This window comes from Vulpes vulpes, chromosome 3 (genome assembly GCF_048418805.1).
Source record: "Vulpes vulpes isolate BD-2025 chromosome 3, VulVul3, whole genome shotgun sequence".
Taxonomy (NCBI): domain Eukaryota; kingdom Metazoa; phylum Chordata; class Mammalia; order Carnivora; family Canidae; genus Vulpes; species Vulpes vulpes.
Genome location: NC_132782.1, coordinates 82,053,133 through 82,064,568, shown reverse-complemented (window position 1 = coordinate 82,064,568; position 11,436 = coordinate 82,053,133).

The following is an 11,436-nucleotide window of genomic DNA, read 5'->3' as shown; positions in this document are numbered from 1 at the left end:
CAGGTGACAGAGGTTCCATCAACCTGTATCCCTGAATGAGGGCGACCTGGCACAAAGCCTCTATTGACTCACTGTGGACTAAGAGTGAGTGAAAAATAAATCTTTGTTGTTGTAAACTACCGAGACTGGGGGTGGTTTATCAGAGCACCCTAACCTAGCCATCCTGTCTGACATACTCAGGCTTCTAAATTTATCTGTCTTGGGTTTATGTGAAGCCTGTTTTCCAGCCAGTTATCAAGGCAAGTACTGTTAACTGTTGTTATGACTCTGTTGTGCTGTACATTTTGGTATTCTGTGGGCCAGGGCCTGCTGGGAGCACACAGATAAATAAGACAGGGCTCTTACCCTTGAGAAACTCACATAATAATCATTTGCTGACTTGAGTGCCCTGAGCTCTCCTGAAATTCAGCCTGTCCCACTCAGAACTTTATCACCTATACTAAACCTGGGTTTCCCTGTTTGGTAGGTAGTACTACCAACCACTGGCTTAAGCTAGGAATCTGGGTGTTATCCCCAGCAATCTCCACCACCAAAATTAGTCACTAAATATTACTGATTCTATCTCCCAGACCTTGCTAGAATCTGTTCACTTCTCTCCACCCCACATTTCACACCATGGCTTCTTCACTGTCTGCCTGTCTCCAGCCTGTTCCAAACGCCACAAGAACAGTGAGCTGGGGACACCTGGGTGGCTCACTGGTTGAGCATCTGCCTTCAGTTCAGGGCGTGATCCCTGGTCCAGGGATTGGTCCAGGGATCGAGTCCTGCATCCTGCTCCCTGTGAGGAGCCTGTTTCTCCCTCTATGTCTCTCCCTCTTTCTGTGTCTCTCATGAATACAGAAATAAGTTCTTAAAAAAAAAAAAAAGTGAGCAGTTTCTTCCAAACCCCATGCTGCCACCCCCCTGCTCAAACCCCTCCATGGCTCTTCCTCAACCTCTTAGCTCAACTTGCAAGGTCCTGTCCAGCCTGGCTCTGCCTGTGTTTCTAGCATCATCTCTTGCCACTTGCTGCCAGGATCTCACCAGGCCGAACTACTTTCAATTCCTCTAATGTCTGGGCTCCCTTCCCACCAGGCCTCTGCACATGCTGTTCTCTCTGCTTGGGAGACACGTCACCCTCTCCCCTCCTTCCCCTGAATCAACTCTTATTTAGGCTCATGTCTTAGCTTTCCTTTTCTCCAGAAGGCCCTCTCTGATACCTCCTCCTCCTGGTCTGCTCTAGGAACAGCCAGCATAGTACCTTGTACTCCCCAGGAACAGCTCTCACCCCTGCTGAGACTGCTGACTTGGCTGTCTCCTACCAGCTCAGGGAACCTTTGAGCCCTGCGGCTGGAGCTGTCATGCCCAACTTTGTGCATAGGACCCCTCATACAGCAGTTACTCAAATGATATTAGTCAGGTGAGTGAAGGACATGAGCAAATATTTCTGGAGCACCTGTGTGCTAGGCCAAGCACAGTGCTGGGCTCTGGGGCTCCAGAGCAAGAAGAGACCGGGAGCAGCTTCCTGTTTGCAAGGCACAGAGATTAAGTTCTACAGTAGAAGAGACCCATGAAAACCACTGTGCCTATCAATAGAGAATTTGAACTAGTGATTAGTGCTCAAAAGAACGTAAAGTAGGTGTCATGGTAGGCACTGGGTGGTCAGAGAAGGTGCCTGAGGAGGTTGAGGCTTGAGTTGGGCCTTAGTAATGAGAGGGAGGTGGCCATGAACCTTTTGGCCACAGAAAGATTTGGGGAGGAACATTCTAAGTCCTTCAGTAGGGATTTAGCCTGGACTGCAGATGGGCCAGAGGGAAGTGTGCTATGATTGGAGCAAAGGGGAATATGCTGAGATGGGTCAGAAAAGGTGTTACCACCTGGGCCAGATCACTCAGGACTTTCTAGGCTAGAGGGAGAAGTTGTATTCTAATGGCGGGCAGAACCCACTGGAAAGTGAATGATACAGGCACCCCAGATGTCAGCCTCTTAAATATGTTCCACTTCTTTCAACTTGCTGAGTGTGCCTTGCCTCTTAAAATTTACTTAAAAGGACCCAGCCACCAGAGTGCCTGGGTGGCTCCCTTGGCCGAGTGTCCGACTCTTGGTTTTAGCTCAGGTTATGATCTCAGAGTCTTGAGATCAAGTGCAGGCTCTGAGCTGGGTGTGGAGCCTGGCGCCTGCTTGGGATTCTCTCTCTCCCTCTCCCTCTCCCCCTCCCTACAGCCGCGTGCTGGCGCTAAAAAAAAGTAGGGGGGAGGGGATCCAGCCAGTTATCTCCCATTATAGTAGGATACCCAACATCCCTACCAAAACCTGCAGGAAATCTTCAAGTGCTTTCTGCTAAGCACTCCTGACTTTTGCTGATTTCTTTCCTTTTTTTTTTTAAAGATTTATATATTTATTCATGAAAGACACACAGAGAGAGGCAGAGACATAGGCAGAGAGAGAAGCAGGCTCCCCACAGGATGTGGGACTCAATCCTGAATCTTGGGATCAAGCTCTGAGCTGAAGGCAGACACTCAACTGCAGAGCCACCCAGGGGTCCCATTTCTTTCCTTTAAGAAAAACAAAATTTATTGGGCACCTAGGTGGCTCAGTGGTTGAGCATCTGCCTTTAGCTCAGGGTGTGATCCAAGCTCCTGAGATAGAGTCCCACATCAGGCTCCCCACGGGGAACCTGCTTCTTCCTCTGCCTATGTCTCTTGCCCCTCTCTCTCTGTCTCTCATGAATAAATAAAATATTTTTTAAAATTATTCATTTAAGAGAGAGAGTGCGTGTGATCATGAATGGGGGGAGCAACAGGGAGAAAGAGAATCATAAGCAGACTCCAGGCTGAGTTCCGAGCCCTACATGGGGTTCAATCCAACAACTGCAAGATCATGACCTCAGCAGAAACCAAGACTCAGACCACAACAGACTAAGCCACCCAGGCACCTGACTTTTGCTGATTTTTGAATCTTCCATCTGCTTTTGCCTCCCCTGTAACTCTTCTTTCTCCTGTTCACTAAGCCCTTCATTCCCGGTTTCACCAATTCTGGGCTGTGCCTGTACCACACTTGGCTGACGATTTGGAGCAAGAGTGCAACAAACAGCTGAAAATTGAAAATTAGATATTTTGTTTTTACAAAGCCCTTATATATTCATGCACACCACTGCCACCACTGCCGCCGCCACCCATCCACCGCCCTACACACACATTCACATTTCCACATAATTTTCACTCATTTTTCCCTACTCTAGCCCTAACAGTCTATGTCAGTTTCTGGGATCCTCCCTTTCTCCTATTACCTCTTTCCTTTTCCTTGTTTTGCAAACCCTCTGACTGCCACATTTTGCTCATTGCTTTTTTTTTTTTCTTTTTTAAATAACAGTTTAAGATAAAATCCACATATCATAAAGTTGACCTTTTAAAAGTATACAGTTTGGTGTGTTTTTGTTTTTGTTTTTGTTTTTTAGTATACTTGCAGGGTTATACAACCATTGCCACTACCTAATTCCAGAACATTTCATCCCTCTTCCCCTCCCAAAAAAAACCCTTACACCCATTAGCACTCCTCGTTCCCCTTCCCCCCAGCTTCTGGCTACTTTCTGTCTCAGTGGATTTGCCTGTTCTGAATATTTCATAGGCACAGAATCATGCAATATGTGGCCTTTTGTGTCTGACTTCTGTCACTTGGAATAATGTTTTCAAGATTCATCTGCATTATAGCATATATCGGGACATCATTCCTTTTTTTGATGAAATAATATTCCTTTGTATGGATGCAACCAGTTGTGTGTATTCATTCATCTGTTGATGGACACTTAGGCTGCTTGTACCTTCTAGCAATTATGACTAATGCTGCTATGAACATTGGTTACAAGTGTCTGAATTTGTTTTCAGTTCTCTTGGGTATATACCTAGGAAGGGAATTCCTGAGTCATGTGGTAATTCCACCTTTGATAGTTTGAGGAATATCACCACCAAACTGTTCCACAGTGACTGCGCCATCTTCTGTTCCCACCTTCAATGCATCTGGGTTCCAACTCTCCACATCCTTGCTAACTCTTGTAGTTCGCTCCCTACTTAAAAAAAAAAATTCTAAAACACAAAACTCTAGCCATCCCAGTGGCTGTGAAGTGGTATCTCCTGGTTTTGATTTGCATCTTTTTTCCTCCAAATTTTTATTTAAATTCTAATTTTTTAAAAAATATTTTATTCATTTATTCACGAGACACACAGAGACATAGGCAGTGGGAGAAGTAGGCTCCATGCAGGAAGCCTGATGTGGGACTCGACCCCGGAACTCCAGGATCAACCCTGAGCCAAAGACAGTCGCCCAACCCATGAGCCACCCAAGTGTCCCTTAAATTCTAATTAGTTAACAAACAGTGCAATTGGTTTCAATAAAGTTCAATGGTTCAGTATTTACATACAACATCCAGTGCTCACAAGAGCCCTTCTTAATACCCATCCCCCAGCCAGCCCATCCCCCACCTGATTTGCATCTTTTTAATGACTAATTATGTTGAGTATCTTTCCTTGTTCTTATTGGCTCTTTATTGATCTTCTTTGGAGAAATGTATATTCAAGACCTTTGTTCATGTTTCAGTTGCATTCTTGCTTATTTCATATGCATAACTGTCTAGCTAGCCTGTCTACTGCCTAGCATTCAGGACTAGCTTTCCAAAATTGCCCTTTTTGTTTTGCTAATCAAAGCTGGCTCTTCTATTTTTTTTTTAACTTTTTTTTTTAAGACTTTATTTATTCATGAGAGGCAGAGAGAGAGAGAGAGAGAGAGAGAAAGAGAGAAAGAGGCAGAGACACAGGCAGAGGGAGAAGCAGGCTCCATGCAGGGAGCCTGATGTGGGACTCCATCCTGGGTCTCCAGGATCACGCCCTGGGCCAGAAGCGGGCACTAAGCCGCTGGGCCACCGGGGCTGCCCCTAAAGCTGGCTCTTCTTCTTCTTCTTTTTTTTTTAAAGCTGGCTCTTCTAATTGGAATTTTGCTGCCTCTTGTGAACCTATGTCATTTTGCCTCATTTCATCATCACAACCAGAGAACAAGGTAAATACCTTATCTGATTTTACACGGAGTATTTAGGGATTAGCCAAGGTCACATACCTAGTTAATCAGGGGTAGGGATTTGCACCCAGAGCACACTCCCGAAAGCCCCACACTGTACCTACTGACTAGCTAATCCTATCTTATCTCACGACCGCCCAGTATCCTTATCTTTCCTGCAGAGAAGGTAAGCTATGGACAGATAAGGGCCTGGATTTTCTCCGGGTCACACAGAAAGCTCCAGCAAGGAGATCTAGGGTCTCCCACCTCCGCTCACAAATCGTCCCCAACCCCACCCGCTCAGTGTGTGGACCCGGAGGGAGCGGCGAGGATCGGCCCTTCCGGCCCAGTCGGGTCGCACCTTCCTGCTGAGTCACGGCCACGGCGCGGGGCGGGGAGCAGCGGGCTGGGGAGAAGAGGTGAATAGGAGCCCGCCCCGCGTGGGAACCGAAGCCCCGCCCCTGGCCTCGCCATAGCCTCCCGATTGGAGAGCCTGCGATTGGGACAGCCAATCATAGCAAGAGGCAGGGTGCCGGTGGGTCGCAGCCTAAGGCGAGGGAACGCCCCCACCTCCCCAGGAATTGGCCCCTCCCGGGCACGCGCCTCGCGGCTTTCGGGAGTGTCCTGGGCCTGGCCACTTGAAGGGGTGGGGCTGGAACCTGGGCGGGGAGCCTTGGTGCAGCCTACACCAGCACCGAAAGGAAGGATCGGGAACGGCCTCCAAGAACTTGGGGTGAAGGCGACCATTTCTAGTCCGTGCGGCAATTCTTAGCTTAAAAGAGTGGCGCACCAATCGGGCCTGGCTGGGGTCTCTACTCTTGTTTTCAGACGGGAGGATTAATTAACCTACAGAGGCCTGTTAAAATTGTAAAGCCAGTTTTGTTTTTTGTGTGTGGGTTTTGTGTGTGTGTGTGTGTGTGTGTGTGTGTGTGTGTGAACAAATTCAAGAAGGGCAGTCTTGAGCACTCCCAGACACGCACAACTAGCCTAACAACCAGCCGCGCTCATCGAGGAGCCCCAGCAAAGGCATGCGGTTGCAGGGTCACATTGAGGATGTGATCCTTGTGGTCTCTGGAGTTGGCACTCAGGGCTTTCGAGATGTAGGCAAGCCTAGGAAGGTGGTCTCTGGCTCTTAGTGGTTTCCCAAATTGATAGTCAAAGCCTTATGCTCTCTGAACCTGGCTGCCCTTCTCTCTACCTGGCCTCTGCTCCTGATATGACTTGGTCTGTTTGAATTTACTCTCAAAGACTCCTTGCAATCTTTTTTCCTTTCCCGCCCACTCTGCTACTCATCAAATATTCTGAGCCCCTTCCTTGCTCCAGGCAGGGATGAAAAGGGCCATTGTGGGACTACCAGGTCCATGCTCTTCTAGGGTTTACAGTCTAGGCAGGAGACACCACAAAGGTTACATCAAGACCTGATGAGTATTGCAATGGAAAAGAACAGTGTTAAGTCAGGGGCAGGTTGCAGGGGCCCCTAATTTATACTGAGGTGAGAGTCCAAGGAAAACTTTGCGAAGAAAGTAACTTTTAAGGAGAGGAAGAGGAACCTGACCTTATTGAAATGGGAGGAAAGTCAAGATGGTTAAAACAGAGGTTCAGCCCAGATGGTGGGCTTAGAAAGGAGGAGAGCCTTGTAGGTCATTAAAGATTATGGAGATTATCCTGAGGGTACTGAGAGGCTAACTAGCCAGTTATGAGCAGAGGAGAGACATAAGATCTAAATTTTATAGAGATCACTGTGGGCATCCTGTGGAGAAGAGAGCTAGTAAGATAATAAGATAAAGAAGCAGGGAGGGGCGCCTGGGTGACTCAGTTTAAGTGTCTGCCTTCTTCTTGGGTCATGATCCGGTGGTTCTGGGTTGGAGCCCTACATGGGGCGGAGCAGGACAAAGGTGGGGTGTCCCTGCTCAGTGGGGAGCCTGCTTCTCCCTCTCCTCCCCCTGCTTGTGCTCTCTGCCAAATAAATAAAATCTTAAAAATAAGTAAATAGAAAAAGGGGGCCCTAACGCTTCCTGGGACCCATTCATTCATTCATTCATTCATTCATGCATTCTCTTGTTCAGAAAATATTCTGAACCACTCTGGGCCAGAAATGATGCCCAGTCTTCCAGGGAAAGGAGCTGCTGTCTGACCCAATTGGGGTAGAAGGCGAGGGGTGATGTCTACAGAGGGGTTGGTGCAGACCTCTCTGTGACCCTACAAGAGCACAGTATTTAGACATTGGTGTGGGGCTTCCTATGCATTGCAACCCTCACCAGGCCTTGCCTCAACTCTGCCGCCAGCTGGGAATTATTATTCCTACTTAGCAGATGGAGAAACTTATGCTCAGAAAAGGGACTGCCCTGACCAAGGTCACTCACCTTTAGCTAGAGGCAGACTTGGAAACTGGGTATCCGGGTTCCCATGGATTCTCTTCCCACTGTAATCTGGTGCCCACATTTGGGGTGTTTCAGGCTCGGAGACTCCCTTCACACTGTCAGGCAGGAGAAGCTGCAGACAGAGGGGCGCCTGCTCCCTGCCTCTCTGAACCCAGCCCTAGCCCGAAGATTGCTATATTATTAGCAACAGCCCACAGCGGCACGGAGCTATAGAGCCTCCAGCTTGCCAGGGGACTTCACGTGCAATATCTCATTCGATCCATCTGGCCCCACGGGGAAGCAAAGATTATTATCCCCACTTTACAAGTGAAAAGATTGAGGTTTAAAGGCAGTAATTATTATGCAGCATTGAACTCCACTGAAGTTCAAAGACTTGCAAATATGTATCCTTTGAACTCTGACCCCTTGCTACTGTGCTGGGCTCCATAGGAAGCAAAGATTAATGGGATATGGGTTCTGCCCCCAGAGAGGAAACCATCTATGGGGATATAAAGCATATACATTCCTAGACCAAGTATAAGACCCCAGTATGTGGGTCTTTGGAGAAATGTTGTGGGCTCAGGGAAGGAAAAAGTCTCCAATCCTAGAAGTTCTGGCAAGCCTTTTGGAAGAAGGAATATTTAAGTTGGAGTTGGATAGGTGGGTAGAGGGCGAAGGGTCCCCTCTATGTCCTCTTCCTTCATCCTGGGCTCATTACACCTACCAGATCTCATACACTAAGGAGACATTCAGGGACACCTGGGTGGCTCAGTGGTTGGGCGTCTGCCTTTGGCTCAGGGCCTGATCCCCAGGTCCTGGGATCGAGTCCCACATGGGGATCCCTGAGGGGAGCCTGCTTCTCCCTATGTCTGTGTCTCTGCCTCTCTCTGTCTCATGAATAAGTGAATAAAATCTTAAAAAAAAAAAAAAAAAAAAGGAGACATTCAACATTTGAGTGAATGAAGAGGCAAATGCATGGCAGAGAGGCTGGATGAGGCTAGTTTGCAGGTTGGCCTCAGTGATCAAGAGTGTCTTTTCCAGCCCTGCTGCTGAGGGCTACTGTCTGGAGCACATCTATTGGATGGTTAGGACAGAACATGTTGCAGCAGGGCTTGGCACCCAGCATCAGTGCAAGGATTTGGAGGAAAGGGGAGCTGGATAGGAGCCCTCACTTGGCAGGATCTTTATCAATTGTGCAACTCTGGACCTGGGGTCACAACCACCCTCAGCCCAAACTACTTGGCCAGATTTTTGGAACTATCCCCAAAATGTGCCAGGAACAGAAGGCACCTGTTACCTCCAAGTTCTTGTTGGACCTGAAGGATACCGGTGACGCCCCAGGGTACCCAGGTCCCCTGTCCCAATAGAGGAGGTGGAAAAATGTCAGAATCACTGAGGACTGGGGTTCTGGTTCTCGGTTTAGAAATGGGAGTGAAGACTTCAGAGGACCCAGTGACCAGGAAGCTAGGGAGAGGCAGGGGTAGGGGCGGAGTGGGGCGTGGGGTCCCTGTCTCCAAAGCAGCACCCTTCCCCACCTCCTGCTGTCCCTGAGGAAGCCCTGAAGCTGCCCTTCAGTCAGCCTGTGGGGAAACAGGGTCGGCTGGCTGGGCTCTCTGATGCATGCTGTGCTGATGGAAGAGACAGCCCAGCTGCCTGTCTGCCCGGCCTGGCAGCCTCTGCCTTCCCAAAGCAGCCATCCATCTTGCACTGATTGGGCCCAGCCCAGCAGCTTCCCGGATGAGCCGTGGGCACCTGGCCAGCCTGCTCATCACCTTCTCTCCTCGCTTCTGTCTCAGGCAATCTGTCTTCCTGTCTGTCCCTCTGTTGAATCCTTTTCTCTCTCTTCTCTCTGGGTCTCTGTCCCCACCGCTGTGTGTCTGTCTGTCAATACCATTTTCTCATCTCTGGGTTTTTGTGGGTTTTTTGGTGTGTGTGTGGTGGTGGTGGTGGGGGGGTCAGCCTCAGGACCTCCTCCCTGGCCTTTCCCCTACCTCAGGAGCACTCCCCAGGACATACAGCCCCTCAGGAAAGCTTTATTCTGCCTGGTGCTTCTCCTCAGCCACGTGCATGATCCAGTGGATAAAAAAAAAAAAAAAAAAAAAAAAAAAAAAAAAAAAAAAAACATAAAACAACCTACCAAGCAGGATACACTGTGGCTATGCTCCTATTTGTTCAAGCCCTTGGCTTCCTCTTCCCTTGTTATGAAGCTCCAGAGGCCTGAAGCGGATAGTCTCAGAGGCGGAAGTGTTGGCCCAGAGATCAGTTAGGGGCACAAGATGTGCAGGTGGCAGGGCCTAGTGTCAGGCAGAACAGAGAGGTATGGAGGTCCAAGCCGTGAACCACCCTGCCAGCTCTGGTCCTTCCAAATGCCTTGGACAAGTCTCTTTCCTCAGGGCTGAGGCCTTGCAGTTCTGTGATTCATCTCTGCTCAAACGGCCCGTTTCTGAGTGGCATTCCTGAGGCCTGGTTGCAGTTTGCCTTTTTCCCCAGGCCCTGCTTCCCTCTGGAACATTCCAGCATCCACAAGACATAGCATCTTGCACCAGAGTCTCCTGTAGGGACCTCCTTAACTTCCTGGGCCTCAACCCTAGTCCTGTCTACTCCCCAGAATATTCTGCAGGCCTTGGGGGACCTCTGAGAATGACAACCCTCTACTCTCCTGATCCTCTGGTACCTCTTCTTCCCTGCTCCCCTCTACCTGTGCTTCCATGTCCCAGAGGCCTTCAGCCCCTGACTCACTTCTGGCTTCTACCCTTTACCTAGCTTGGTCCTTGGCCCATCTGGGTACTCTCTTTTGATATATTGGGTTCCCTGTCCCCCGCACCCTTGGCCACAGCTGACCACTGCCTGCTCTGGGTGATCTGACCTTCACCTTCTGAGCTCAGACTCATATTGCAAGGGCTGCAGGAGAAAAACCACAGGATTGGGCAGACTGGAGCCTTTGTGTGGTGGCCTCTAGGTCCAGCTGGTCCTCAAATGGCTGGCCTCTCCCCAGCTCACTCCCTCATCCTCCCCAGAGACTTCCTCAAACCTTCAGCCTGTTCTCTGGCTTCCTCCCCTCCTCCTCTCATGACTCAGCAAGTGACTTCAGCTTCTCCTTCTCAGAGAAAGAGGTTCCCAGGAACCTCCCTGCTTTTCACTCACAGGCCCATCCACCCACCTGCCATCCCAGCTGACCCTTCCTTCAGGGCTCCTGCCCTGCCCCACCTCAGCTTATCCACCTGTCTCTTCCAGCCCTTCACCTTCTAGTCACTCTTTCCATCCTCTCCTCTAAGCATTTAAACCCTCAGCCTCCACCCCACAAATAAAACCCTCCCTCTGCCTGAGCCACCAGCAATATCAGCTTCTCTCTCCTTCATCTAACCATTACGTTAATGATGAAAGCAGTCAGCTCCACATTTTGATTCTTCACCTGTCCACCTCTTGCCATCCAAAATTGCTCTCACCTAGCTCAAGAAGGATGCCCTAACTCAAGAAATGGCCTTCTTTTCTTGCCCTCACGTGAGTTTTCTGCAGGGTTCTGGCATCATGGAGCACCAGGTAGATTGGATGATCACATCATTCCATGATCCCTGAGACACAGGGACTCTGGTTTTCCTTTTTTTTTTTAAGATTTTATTTTTTACTTATTTGAGAGAGAGAGAGAGAGAGAGAGAGAGATCACAAGGGGGGGAGGGGCAGAGGGGAAGGAAGAAGCAGGTTCCTCGCTGAGCAGAGAGCCCAATGTGGGGCTCCATCCCAAGACCCTGAGATCATGACCTGAGTTGAAGGCAGACACTTAACTGACTGAGCCACCCAAGCGCCCTGGGACTCTGGTTTTCCTGGTGCTCCCTCCAGATCTCCTCCTGAGCCCATCTGCACGGGCCTGCCCCTTCATTTCTATTTCTAGCCTCAACTTGGGCATCTCATTGGATATCCTGTTTTTCTTTCTTTTCATTAAATTAAATTTTAGGGATCCCTGGGTGGCGCAGCGGTTTGGCGCCTGCCTTTGGCCCAGGGCGCGATCCTGGAGACCCGGGATCGAATCCCACATCAGGCTCCCGGTGCATAG